Below are 13,476 nucleotides of genomic sequence, written 5' to 3' on the forward strand. Positions count from 1 at the left end.
ATTTTTATTTTTTATTATTATTATTATTATTATTATTATTATTATTTATGCCTACAGCACCCAGTCTTCCTAGGTGGTCTTCCATCCAAGTACTAACCAGGCCTGACCCTGCTTAGCTTCTGAGATCAGACAGAATCAGGCTTGTTCAGGGTAATATGGCCATAGATGACAAGAGTGTATTTTAAAAGAACAAGTTGTCAGCTTACAATCTTAAGAAGTGTCTATTGGATTTGGCAGTGTGGAGGCGACTAGCTCTGTCAAGATCAGTTTCAGTGGACTGGTGGGAGTGGAAGCCAGACTGGAATGGTTAAAGATGTATGAGAGGTGGGGAAGTAGAGATAAATATGTGCAAACAATTCTCATAGTTCTTGTTCCATGTTTGGCTAAAAGGCTACTTTCCTGCTAGATTGAGTTCTTTTAGGGCAGAGATGATGTCAGTTCACTTTTCTGACTCCCTTAAGTCTCTTATAGTGTGTGGGTACATAGTTGACTCACAATAAAATAATATTGAATGAATAAAACACCTTGTAGTTTCCACAGCATACCATATATTTTACTTTATAGTGTTAATCTTACTCTTTAAAATCTTATTTTAAATATTTCTGCTTTTGATCTTTAAGGGCCTCTTATAGCATACTTTTTGGCCATCATTAAGAAAAGTTTCATGTCCTGTAGATTTTTTTTTGGATCATGCTTTTTTTTTCTTTCTTTAGATCATGAAATGGGGAGCTTCACTGTTAAAAAAGAAGTATAAACATGCTATGTTCAATTTATATTTGTATAGAATTTCTTCTTACATTCAATTATACCTGAAGGTGTTTTTACATTCATTTATACCTATAAACATTCTCTACCCTCAGAATTTTGTCAGAGAGAAGTCTTTCACTCTCTCTCTTCTTGTATAGCTCTTGGAAACACTTATTGAGCATCTTTGTCAGCACAAGCATTCTTTCTTCACAATCACTAGTTTCTCCAAGCTGTTTTTTAAGTCTTGAGCTTATGCTAGTTACTCCTCCATTGTGTGAGTGTACTGTTCTGAGTTGTTCTCACTTTACTCTTCTCCTTTTAGTGTTCCTTTGCCTTAGACATTTCTGTGTGCTCCCTCTAGAAACCTCTCACTGTGTTTGGGGTTCTTCAGGGGGACACCGCAGCAGATTATTCAGGTTAACACACTATTTTAAGTTGGTTCTTCTTCCCTGATCCCGTACTTGCGTTTCTTTTCTAGGGAGCACAGTTCCTTCTAGTGAGGGGCCTGAGAGGATCTTAGCGCTCACTTTATCTTTTCATCTTTAAGTCTTAGATCAGATCCAGTAGCTACCTTGATTCCTTTCTTCTGGCCCTAGCACTGCTTGTATTCCCGGGGCCACAGGGACTTTCTAAGGAGAAGGCATTATTGGTGCTGTACTGAAAAAGTACAGAGAAGAGAGAGAATTACTACTTCCCGGACTCATAATTTTATAATTCTGAGGACGAAAAAGGTATTCTATGGAAAGTACCCTCACAGGATGATCTGATCATAAATTTCTAACTGGACAGGTCATGGTGGGTAGTCACACCCCAGGCCTGTAACTTCTTTAGTAAAAGGCTTACCTTTGTGTTAAACAAGCCCTGTGCATGGTTTCTGTGCATCTAGGTTAACACTTAGCCTTTGAAATGCCTCTTTTCAGACACTTCCTCCTAAAGCGTGATTACCCTCAAGAGAGCATGTAATCTTAAGTGTCCTGTTATCCAGTCTGGCCTTGCTATCTCCCACCTTCATGGAACCTTCCTTATGTTCTCTCCTTAATTTCCAAATGCATAAAAGAAGCTGCAAACTGTCATTTCTTGGAAGCATTCATCTTAACTGTTGAAATCTTGCTTCCAGATGTATCCTCTATTTGACTCAAATTATCTTAGGTTTGGACATTTCTTACACCAACAGTTTTGTTAGTCTAGCTCCTTAGATTCAGAGAAGCAGTACCAATCATCAAATTGTAAGTCTGCGTTAAATCCATGAAAATAAGAAATGAAGGAAATCAAGGAGCTCAGTTACAGGTTGGGAAGTTGAATTTAAGATGAGTCTACGTAAACAATTCAGGCTGAGTTGAAGATATTAGATCATTTGCTGGTTTTGTTTTTTTTTGGATGTTGCCTATTGAACCCTTTATGGTCCTAGATGTCAATTAAGTTGTTGGTTTGGTCTTGAAATTGGAGAAGACTGTCCTTCAGCTCTGATGGTTAGTGTCTAACAGAATCTGGGCCATCAGTAGCACAGTCTGGTGCAGCCAGCTATTCCTAGACTATGAGGCCTTTGAGGACCAGAGCGTATCTTATCTTTCTCTCTCTTAGGTGGCACAGTGCCTGACAGGCATTCAAGAAATATCGTAGGAATGAATATAAAATGTAAAAATATCCATGTGTTAGAGACTGTTCATACGAATGCTCAGCTGTTCTGCCTTGGCTCCAGAAACTAATTCCTAATACTTTACCTATTTTACTTTACTATATATTTCTTTACTATCTACCACTAGTACATTAAAGCAAGCTACCATCATCTTATGTCTGGACCATTGCAATAGCTTTCCACCATATCTTCTTTTTTCCATTTGTGCTCCCTTGAGCTACATTGTCCAGTAGTTAGAGCTGTCCTCTAAAAACATAAATCAGACCACGTTAACCTGTCTACCCCAATCTTCCAGTGGCTTCCCAGTATATATACCTCACTTTTAAAATCTATTTCATTCCTGTGTTAGGAAAGCTGACAGTGCAATACATGATATGAAGGATTCTTTTATAAAGTATTTCTACTCCACCATTTTCCAAACATACACTCATATACATACAGGAAATATACCTAGAAAAACATCATTAGCAGGCAGAAAAGCTTCAAAAGAGAGGAACAAATATTATTTAAGAACCCAGATTCAGTTAAAACATTCATTCGAAGGTCCTTATACTTTGCTAACTCTAATCTGATTCCTCAGGAAGGCCCTCTAGTGTACACACATGACACGCAATGGAGTCAGTCACCTATTGAGCCCTTCTCTGGGTCTGAGGGAAGAAATAAAGAAATTATTAAATCCTTAAGCGTCTTCCATTCAGAATGGAGGAAGCCAATGAGAATACCTACTGGAAAGATGTTATATTATCCAGACCAGGAAAATAGCAACCTACCATAGTGATGAAGTATATAGATAGGTCTTGAAGTCAGACTGCCTGAGTTTGAGTCCCAGCAATATTGCTTACTGCCTGTGTAACCGTGAGCAAATTATCTAAACCTCTAAACCCAGTCTTATCTTGTAACATGGAACTATAGAAACTGTAACATGAAACTATAAAAACTATATCGTACAGTGTCTATAGGGATTAAGTGGATCCTTTAAAGGGATTAAATGGCAGTTAGTGTGTTTTCAAAAATGTTATTGTTTTCACAATTCTCATGAACGTCACTGTAATCCTATCCCATTTCAAAGAATATCTCGTATTTACCTTTATTGTAGCATTTTTGTTATAACTGTATTTCTACATTTATTTTCCCACTGACTTGTTTTTTTAATTTTTTAAAAGACCTGTTTTTTTAATTTGTGTTTTACTAGTGCCTGGTATACTTGACATACAATATACATTTGGGTTAATTTGAATAAAGACTAATGTTTGAGTTCCTGTAAATTAATGGCTCTTTGTATGGAGAACACAGACTTACAAAGTCTGGATAAGACATAAACAAATTTTAATGCTGTCTCCTGAGATCAAGTAGGGGAAAAAGGGGTGATTTCTTTGTCAGATATGATAAATGAAGGTTATATATTTTTTGTTCTATACAGTGAAAGTTATATATTTTTTGTTATATACTGACATCAAAAAAGGATGGGTAGAATTTTTCTGATAGCCTTTGAATCCTCAAAGAATCTGAGTCCTTCAACCACCAGTTCCATTGTCTCACGCTGTTCCAGAAAAATGTCCATTGGTACTTTTGTTTTGGCCAACTAAATATGGTCTTGACTCTTTACTATGTCCAGGCATTCTGGGACTGGGCACAGGTAATCCACTGATCCTTGAAAAATATAAAAATAAAAGCCAATCACATGTTTATATTTTAGATGTAGCATTTGGCATCTAAACTCAAAACTGCTTTATTATAATTAGATTATATCAACCAGTTTTATATTGAAAGGCCTATAGATTTCTAATTATGTTACTCTGGTTAGTCTTGTTGCCAAGGGTATTTATGATATTTCTTCAAGAGAGGATTATAGGTTCCGAAAAAGGAATTGTCTCAGGGTCCGCTTATCAAGATAATACTGAAGGAATTTTAGAGAAATAATGTGATGAATAAAAAAATGAATCCTGTCCTTAAAGAGTTTTTGTCCATTATAAGAGTTAAGATTTTGATATAAATAACTTCTAGGGGGAGATAGTAAGCAAGAGTTGCATATAAACTGCTCTGGGAATTTGGAGCAGGGAGAGTGTTTTTTTGTTTTTGTTTTTGTTTTTGTTTTTTTTTTTACAACATTTGTTCGGGGAAAAATAAGGGAAAGTTTAGTAGGAGAGATAATATTTATGTTTTGTATTGAAGAATGAAGAATATTTTGAATATGTAGAAATGAATTGTATTATGAATGCCCTTACTATGGATAGGAGTTATACTTATTAATGTGTTTTTTGCATACTCTACCTTTTTCCATTTTTGATAACAATAATCATCATTATAATAACTAATATTTATTAACTGCCTATTCTATGCCAGAATCTGTTCTAAATGCCTTATTAACTCAGTCCTCACGTTCTTGTTATCTGTTTTTGAAGTAAGTGAGACAGATTAGTTTGCCCCAATATGACACTAATAATTAGTGGAAGTAGTTTGGATTTCAACCTCTAGGATCAACCACAACTGACCATGTATTTGCTCGCCCTCATCTCTCTTTCATGCTTGCTTGTTTTATGCTGTACCTTATCTAGGTGCATAGGGTGGCCACCATTTAGTGCCTCTCCATTCTATAAAGAGAAGTCAGTTACATAAAGGTAACTGTCAAGTGTGCAGCCAAGCCTTGTGAAAACCAGCAAAGCCACATGACTAGATTTCCTAGGAAGAATAGGCCCTCAAAAAGTAGCAAGAACTTAGTTTGGGAACTAAAAGGTCGTTCAAGATCAAATGCAATTCTAATAAACAGGCTGTCTTGTTACCCCGTTAGTCTCAGGAATTTGTCACTGTGGAGCGGAGACATAACTGTTCTATTTTTCTCCTTGATTTTTTTTTTCTACTTTTGTCCTCACTCCTAGGCTAAGACTTGTTTCTGTGATTGATATTTCTTTCCGCTAAGTAAGTTGCTGATTGAATTGGCCAGTCACTGTCTCTTATAAATGTTTACTTTTGGCATAGTTTTTCTTTTAGAACATCCGTTGAGCTGCTGTGTGGCCCATACTGTTTGACTGCCTTTGGGCCTGATGATCATCTTTCATTTAATCAAAAGGAGACGGGATGGGTGGGTTCATGTTGTAGAAATAAGTACTTAAATATATGAAGAATTGCATTGGGTTACTTTCTTTAGCTCAGGGCCAATGGTATGGTATTTATTGTAGCAAGGCATCTAGAGCATAATGGATTTCTTTTTCATATGTGAATTGGAACTGGCTTAGTATAGAGTTCCTGGGTTGCAGTTTTTTGTCATTGAAAGACTGTAGATGGACGGTGCTTTTCACTCCCTGACTTCTTTCAGGTTGCAAATTCAGGTCTTTTCATCTGAAGAAAACTTTCTTCTATATTTGAACATTATTTCTGTTCCATTTGTTCCCATATCATCTTCAGGAACTTCAATTATCCATGTGTTAGAGCTTGCTACTCTTTCTTCCTGTCTCGTCCCCCCCAACCCCTGCTTTAAAAATTAGTATCTATTTTTTTCTTTTTCGTTCTTGGAGAGTTTCTTAAATTTCTCCTTTAAGTCATCACTTGTGTTTTCTTCAAAGGTGACTTTTCTGTCACTGCTTCTAATGAATTTTTATTTTTTCTCATTTTTACCTTAATATTCTTATCTCGCTGAGCTTCCTTTTTATTTTTATTGGCCTCTCAGCAGGCTTCCTTATTATTTTAGTCTTTTGTTTTACATTTTATCTTTTGCTTCTGTGAGTCCATTAAAAAATTTAGAAGCTGTGAAATACTGCCTAAATTTTATTTTGCAATACATAATTTCAAAAATATTTCTTTACCCTTGAGTGCTGTGTTGTTCTTACATTGTTTTAGAATTATTTCATGGTCTTAAAAACAAATGTTTTTTTTTTTTTTTGCCCAGGAATAATGAGATATTTATTCATATGTGGCTCCCCGCCCACACAGAGAGTGAATTTCTTAGATGGCCTCACTTTCCATTTCCTGGTAGAAGCCACCTTTTAGATTTTAGCACAGGACCCTAATTGGTAGTCAAGTGATTCAGCAACCTCAAGGGAATAAGGAAGAAGCTGCAAATCACCCTGTTAGGGGAAACTTTTCTTTGTGTAGCATTTTATTTGTGTTTGGCAAAGTTGCTATGGCAGGTTCAGATCTGATGCAGCCACCCTGCTGCCTCGTGCGAGAATAGCCCTGCTTTCTCTTAGAAAATAGATCAGCTTACTTTGCTACACTAGAAAATGGTTTGCCACATGTGCAAACAACTCCCATGTCCCAGCTTTTCCAATATAATTGTTCTCCGATTCTGCCAAGTTATTCTCTAGGTGCTATCGCTCGCTGCATCAGAGGAGGGTCCCACTGCTTTAATGAGAATGTTCCCCCAATCCCAAAAGTCTCTCTGGGCTCCTGTCACAGCTCTCCTCAAATTCTGCTTGTTAGCTAGGTCCACCTGCCTAGTATCTGTCAGGAATTCCGAAAAGCTTTAGGCATTTTGCATCCTTCCCTAATTTCAATTGCAGGTGTAAGCTTTCCCCACTTTTTCTGTGTCTGCTTATTTCAGTAAGAATTTATCAGGGCCAACAGGGAGTCAGACTGCATTCTCAGTCTGTAGTCCCAAGAAGTTCTATAAAGTGTCTTCTACAGAGAAACTCCTTCATTTTTAACAAAGATAAATCATTTTTTATTGACCAAATTTCATTTTCCTTCATAAAAATGAATAGCTTAAGACATACATGTAAAAAATTAAAAGGCCTAACTGTGTGACATAAGGTAGAATTATTTATATGGTACGTAAAAGCTGATGAGATTTTAGGGAACTATTAAAAATGACATTTCTAAAGACTGAACAAACATGGAAAAATATTTGTTATTACTTTGAGTGGAAAATGATTTTTTTGCTTGTGGTTTTCTTATGCTGAGTGTTCAACTTTGATAGTTACTTATAATGGAGGGGAAAGAAAAAGGACATTTTGCTAGGCAGTCAGAACAGCTGAGTCAACTTCTGTGGTCACTTGGCTGATAGATGTCACAGTTAGTGTATCTTTATTTGCAAATATTTGACAAATGTAAAAGTATAATACAATAAAACAAACATGCAAATTAATAATTGCAACTATATATTTAAAAATACACTATGCCAGATCGAAAACAGGGCAGTGGAATTATGTTTGATTCTTATCTTTTAAAATGGTAACTTTCAAATGAAAAGGAAATGGTGGTTATTGTATTTGAGAGGTGACACACTTTAATGCTGGATTCTGAACCAGGAGGGTTGCAAACAAGGTAGCTAGTGTCCCAAGGCTTTGGAAATTGTTTCATGAGTAGGACAGACTGGAACAAGGCAGGTTGGCCATTCCCTGTGCCTGAGGAACCAGGTCACTGGATGCAGAGTCAGGATGAATAGGATTATTTCCTGTAATCTCAAGGGTGCCAGTTGTATATTTGATTCTTTAGCAAGGTCAGAGAAACTCAAAAGCAAAAGCAGAAGTTACAATTTTTTGAGGGTAGGCACAGTGTATCTATCTTCTCTTATTTCTGCTTTTTATTTGTAAGGAGCCTGGGGCCAAATGCTCTGCCTGTGCTTTCTTTTGTTAGCTCTGACTTCCAGGGTTTTCATGTTGGCTGGAATATTAAAGAGCCTAAGTGTTTAGTTATGACTATTTCTGCACATCTTGCTTTTTTCTTTCTTATTTTTTACACATAATAGTGTAGAATTAGATGATAAAGAGGGATTGTGCACTATAGCTGGAACCCCTCCCAGCTTTGACTGAAAATACTATTTTTAATTAACTTTATCATTATATAGATACCAAGTTTAGAGCCATGTAGTTTTCTTATTTTAAATATATATTTAATATTTTTCAAGTTTTCAAACTTTCAAATTAATACTTACTGTTTTAATCAGAGAACAACAAAGATATATAAAGATTTAAAAACATTAAAAACCTGATAATCTCATATGTGTCCCCATCTCATTTCCTGAGGTAACCAATGTTAACAGCTTAGCTGGTATGTATCCTTCCATACTGTTCTATTTCATAGCAAATATTCTTGTTTCCTTTTTTAAATAAGTTTTTTTTGAGATATAATTCACATACCATACAGTTCATCCATTTAAAGTTTATAATCCAGTGGTTTTTTAGCATATTCAGAGTTGTACAAGCATCACCACAGTCAACTCTAGGACATTATCATCACCTCAAAAAGAAACCCCTTACCCATTGGTAGTCACTTTCTGTTTCCTCCCAACCTCTCTAGCCCTAGGCAACTACGAATCTACTTTCTGTCTTTACAGAATTACTTATTCTGGAGATTTCGTATAAATAGAATTATACAATATAATTGTCTTTTGTGGCTGGCTTTCACTTAGCAAAAATTTTGTTGCAGTTCATCCAAGTTGTAGATTTTATCAGTATTTTGTCCCTTTTTATGGCTGAGTAATATTCTATTGTTTGAATATACCACATTTTGTTTATCCATTGATCTGTTAATGGACATTTGGATTATTTCTACTTTGGGGTTATTATGAATAATTCTGCCATGAACATTAGTGTGCAAGCTTTTGAATAGACATATTTTTAAAAATAGAAGCAACATTCCCATAACATACAATTAACCATTTAAAAATATACAGTTCAGTGGTATTTAGTATATTTACAATGTTGTGCAATCACCACCTTTCTCTAGTTTAAAAAATTATTATCCAAGAAAAACACCCATACTGCTTAAGTAATCTCTCTCCCTGCATCAGCTGGTAACCACTAATCTGCTTTCTGTCTCTATGGATTTTCCAATTCTGTATATAACATATAAAAGGAATCATACAATATGTGGTCCTTTGTTATTGATTTCTTTCACTTAGCATAATGTTTTCAGGTTTCATCTGTATTGTAGCATATATCAATACTTCATTCATTTTTATGGTTGAATAATATTCCTTGGTATGAATAATACTACAATTAATTTATCTATTGGTTCATTGAAATTTGAGTTGTTTCTATCTTTTGGATATTATGAATAACGCTGCTATAAATATTTGTACGTTTCTGTGTGGGCATATGTTTTTCTATTCTATATGTATGTAGGAATGGAATTTCTTCTAGGGGCCAAGTGGTAACTGTTTGTTTTGAGAAACTGTGAACTGTTTTTCAGAGTGTGTTTCATTGTATATTTTTTACTGGAAGTGTATGTGGATTCCTGTTTCTCCACATCCAAGCAACAGTTATTACTCTTTTTTTATTTTAGTTATCTTAGTGGATATGAAATGGTAGCTCATTTGTGAATACCAATTTTGATTTATATTTTTGTTTTGTTTCGATATACATTTCCCTACTGACTAATAATGTTGCACATCTTTTCATGTGTTTATTGGCACTTGTATATCTTCTTTGGAGAAATATCTATTCAAATCCTTTGCCCATTTTTTAATTGAGTTATTTGTCTTTTTTTATTGAGTTGTAAGACTTTTATTCTAGATACAAAACTCTTATCAAATATATGCTTTGCAAATATTTTCTCCTATCTAGTTTATCGTTTTAGTTTCTTAATAGTCTTTTGATGTGAAAAAAATTTGATGAAGTCCAGTTTATCTATTTTTTCTTTTGTTGCTTATGCTTTAGGTGTTATATGTAAGAAATCACTGACTAAGGTCACAAAGATTTACCTCTATGTTGTTTTCCAAGAGTTTTTATAGTTTTAGCTCCTACAGTTAAGTCTTTGATCTATTTTGAGTTAATTTTTATATATGGTGTGAGGTTTTTGGTTTGCTTTTATAAAGTAGAATTATACAAAGTGTATTAAATATCTTTACTTGACAACATTTCCTAGATATCTCTACCAGTCAGTAGATCTCTATGTATTTTTTAAAGTCTGTGGATAAAATAAGATGTTACATTCCAATTTTTAAACTTTCCATTCTGGAGATATACTACCTATGAGTCCACTTGCAGTCATCCCTGCGTATTGCTTATTGCTTCAGACTCTGTTGAAAGCAAAACTCTAGATAAACTTTTTTCAGGCTGTAGTTTATTATTAGTAGTAGTAGTTTAAGGATTAAAAAATGACAGCTGAAGCAGTCTTTGTTACTCTCTAGGTATTAGTACCCAAATTCCAGAATAAATCTGTAAAACTAGGCCACCAAGACTTCTGTGGGTTTTATTTTTTAAGTAATACCAATGTAATTTGATTTTCCTCTTCAAATGAATTTCCATGCTGTTGCTCTTAATGAAATCCGATGCAAGCCATTAAAACATTGTAATTTATAAAAAAAAAAAAGGAGTTAATTTAAAAATGAGAACTGAAATGAATGCTTTAGTTATATTTTAATGTCCTTTCTTACCAATTCTCTTATCTTTCTCTTCCCTCCATTTTACATATAAACTGGGTAGACAAAATCTTCACTTTCCAGAACAGACATAATTTTCATTTTTTATCCAAAAACTCTGAGGCCTAAAATGGTTATGTTTTTCGTCTAAGGGCCAATACATGAACAGTGTCAGAGCCAAGTTTAGAATTAAGACCTCCTGGATCCTAGTCCTGTGCTTTCCCCAAACAACTGCAATGACTTTTTAGCATTAGCAGCTGCTAATGTAATATTTCAAGAGTTACTATTGAAATGTTAGAAAACACTCGGATTTTAGGTGCTGTGTCTTTATAATGACAAAAATTTGGAAAAGATGTTCCTCTGACTATGATTTTTCTCAAGGGCCTATGTTTATTATTCCTAGGGCTAGAGAAGACCCTGAATTAGCAACGATTCCATTCAGTTCCAAAGAGGTACAACAGGTCCTCGAATAACATTTTGTTCAAAATACCATGGAAACTCGACTCTTGTTTATATCAATTAGACTTTGTTAAAATTGGTTTTGTTATACATCATTTTGCTTATGGTCACAGAACTTATTGACGAGGTTAAGTGAGAACTTAACTATACTTGTTGGGCGAACACTATGTAATTAGCTTGTTTTAATAGAGCAAATAAATGTAACACAAATCAGTAAAAGCAGACTCTTACAGATATAAAAATAGGAAAATAACTAATAAAACAAATTTAATGAGAACAACATTGGTAATTTTAGAGAAAAGCAATTTTATTAGCAGATGATTTTAATCTGCATAGATATCCCCTTTATAAACACAGTGTTTTGTGGATGTATGTGTTTTTTTCTGGAGAGCAGATCTGTAGCTTTTGTTAAATGATCAAAGGAGTCTAATTTATAAAAAGTTAAGAATTTACAGTAATACAATGACAACAGGGAAAGCATAATGGTGCAATTTCAGTGAGAAGTAGGTGATAATAAAAAAGGAAGAGATCGGCTATTTTCTAGGAGCAACCGAAAAGTGAATAAAATGTATCTGCTTCATTTCTGAACTTTCCTGGTATCCTCTCTCATCCCTTTTGCTGTCTTTCCAAAGCAGGAGATTTAGAAAGATTTATTTTTGAATTAATTAAATAAGAAAATCTCTGGATTTAGGATACTACGATTCCCCTGTTTTAGCCCTGACTAGCCCCAAGTATCTGGTACTCCAGCTCAAGAGATTTTGCAGGGCTAATAAGCTTTGACTCTCATCGGACAGAAATACAGTTCTGTGCCTTTTTTCATGCCGTTTCTTCTGCGTCTTTTCTTTCCTTATCTATATTTCACCCATTTCCTTAGTTCCAGTTCTACTTCTATCTTTTTGATGAAGTCTTCTTTGATTATTATCCCAACCTGACTCATCTCTCCTTTGTGGCACATTTTATCTAAACATTCCATTTGGGTTTGTAGACTCACAGTGAATTATATGATTAGGTCTTTACTCTGTGTGCTTGCATTTTTTTCTCTGTTTCTCTCATCTTCTTTGGGGTAGGAACTATGCTTTTTTCTTTCTTTCCATTTCACCAACAGCAGCATTCTGGTGAAAGGGAAAGAACTAGATTTAGAGTCAGAAGACATGAATCCTTTGTCTAGCTCCGTTATATACTATCCATGTGATGTTGCCAACTGATTGTTAATCTGACCCAGCCACAGAACCTCTCTGAGCTTGAATTTTTCCTTAGCTGTAAAATTGAGATAAAAAAAGAAAATGAAATACAACCCCCAATATTCATAAACAAGAATGGTCCATTGTGCCATTGTGGTGCTCTAACACCAATGGGTATATACTGTTGTCTGTCAGAACTCTACTGCTTGGAATCCCAACTTCTTTGCAGATTTCTCTATCCAACGCTACATCTCTGTTTTACTTCTTCAAGATTTAAGTTGGAAGCATGTGATTGCTGCACCTAGACCTTTGGCTTTTGCAAGGGTTATAGTTTCTGAACTCTTTCATGATTACTTAAGAAGAGGAAGAGTGTTTTGAAACTAGGGAGTCCAAAGGACAAATAGTTACCTTATCCATTTAATTCAGTTTTTATTGTCAGTTTCTTTCTTAACACCATTTTATAGATATTTATTTGTTTTAATTTGTAATTCCTTAATGACATAAAATGTTGAACATCTTTTTATATGCTTACTTGCCATCTGTACATCTTCTTTGGTGAGGTGTCTGTTAGGTCTTTTGCCCATTTTAAAATCAGGTTGTGCGTTTTTATTGTTAAGTTCTTCGTATATTCCAGATAATAGTCCTTTATCAGATGTTACTTTTGCCAAATGTTTTCTCCCAGTCTGTGGTTTGTCTTCTCATTCTCTTGACGTTGTCTTTCACAGAGTGAAAGTTTTTAATTTTAATGAAGTCCAGCTCATCAGTTATTTCTTCCATGTGACTTTGGTATTATATGTAAAAAGCCCAAGGTCATCTAGATTTTCCCTTATGTTATCTTTTAGGAGTTTTATAGTTTTGCATTTTACATAGAGGTCTGGATCCATTTTGGGTTAATTTTTGTGAAAATCTGTCTGGATTCATTATTTGCACGTAAATGTCCATTTGTTCCAGCACTATCTGTTGAAAAGACAGCAGTTCTCTATTGTATTGCCTTTGCTCCTTGGCCCAAGATCAGTTAAATATATTTCTGTGGATAAATATATGGATCTGTTTCTGTGCTGTCTCTTCTGTTCCATTGATCTATTCGTCTGTTCTTTTGCTAATACCATATTGTGTTGATTATTATTAGCTTTGTGGTAAGTCCTGTAGTCAGT

General features: G+C 34.7%; 1 pseudogene; it reads right to left on the minus strand.

The window, feature by feature from the left end:
* Positions 1–48: 48 nt before the first annotated feature.
* Positions 49–167, minus strand: LOC111732266 (annotated as a pseudogene).
* Positions 168–13,476: the final 13,309 nt, after the last annotated feature.

The sequence above is a fragment of the Pteropus vampyrus genome, unplaced genomic scaffold (genome assembly GCF_000151845.1).
Source record: "Pteropus vampyrus isolate Shadow unplaced genomic scaffold, Pvam_2.0 Scaffold436, whole genome shotgun sequence".
NCBI classification, from domain to species: Eukaryota; Metazoa; Chordata; class Mammalia; order Chiroptera; family Pteropodidae; genus Pteropus; species Pteropus vampyrus.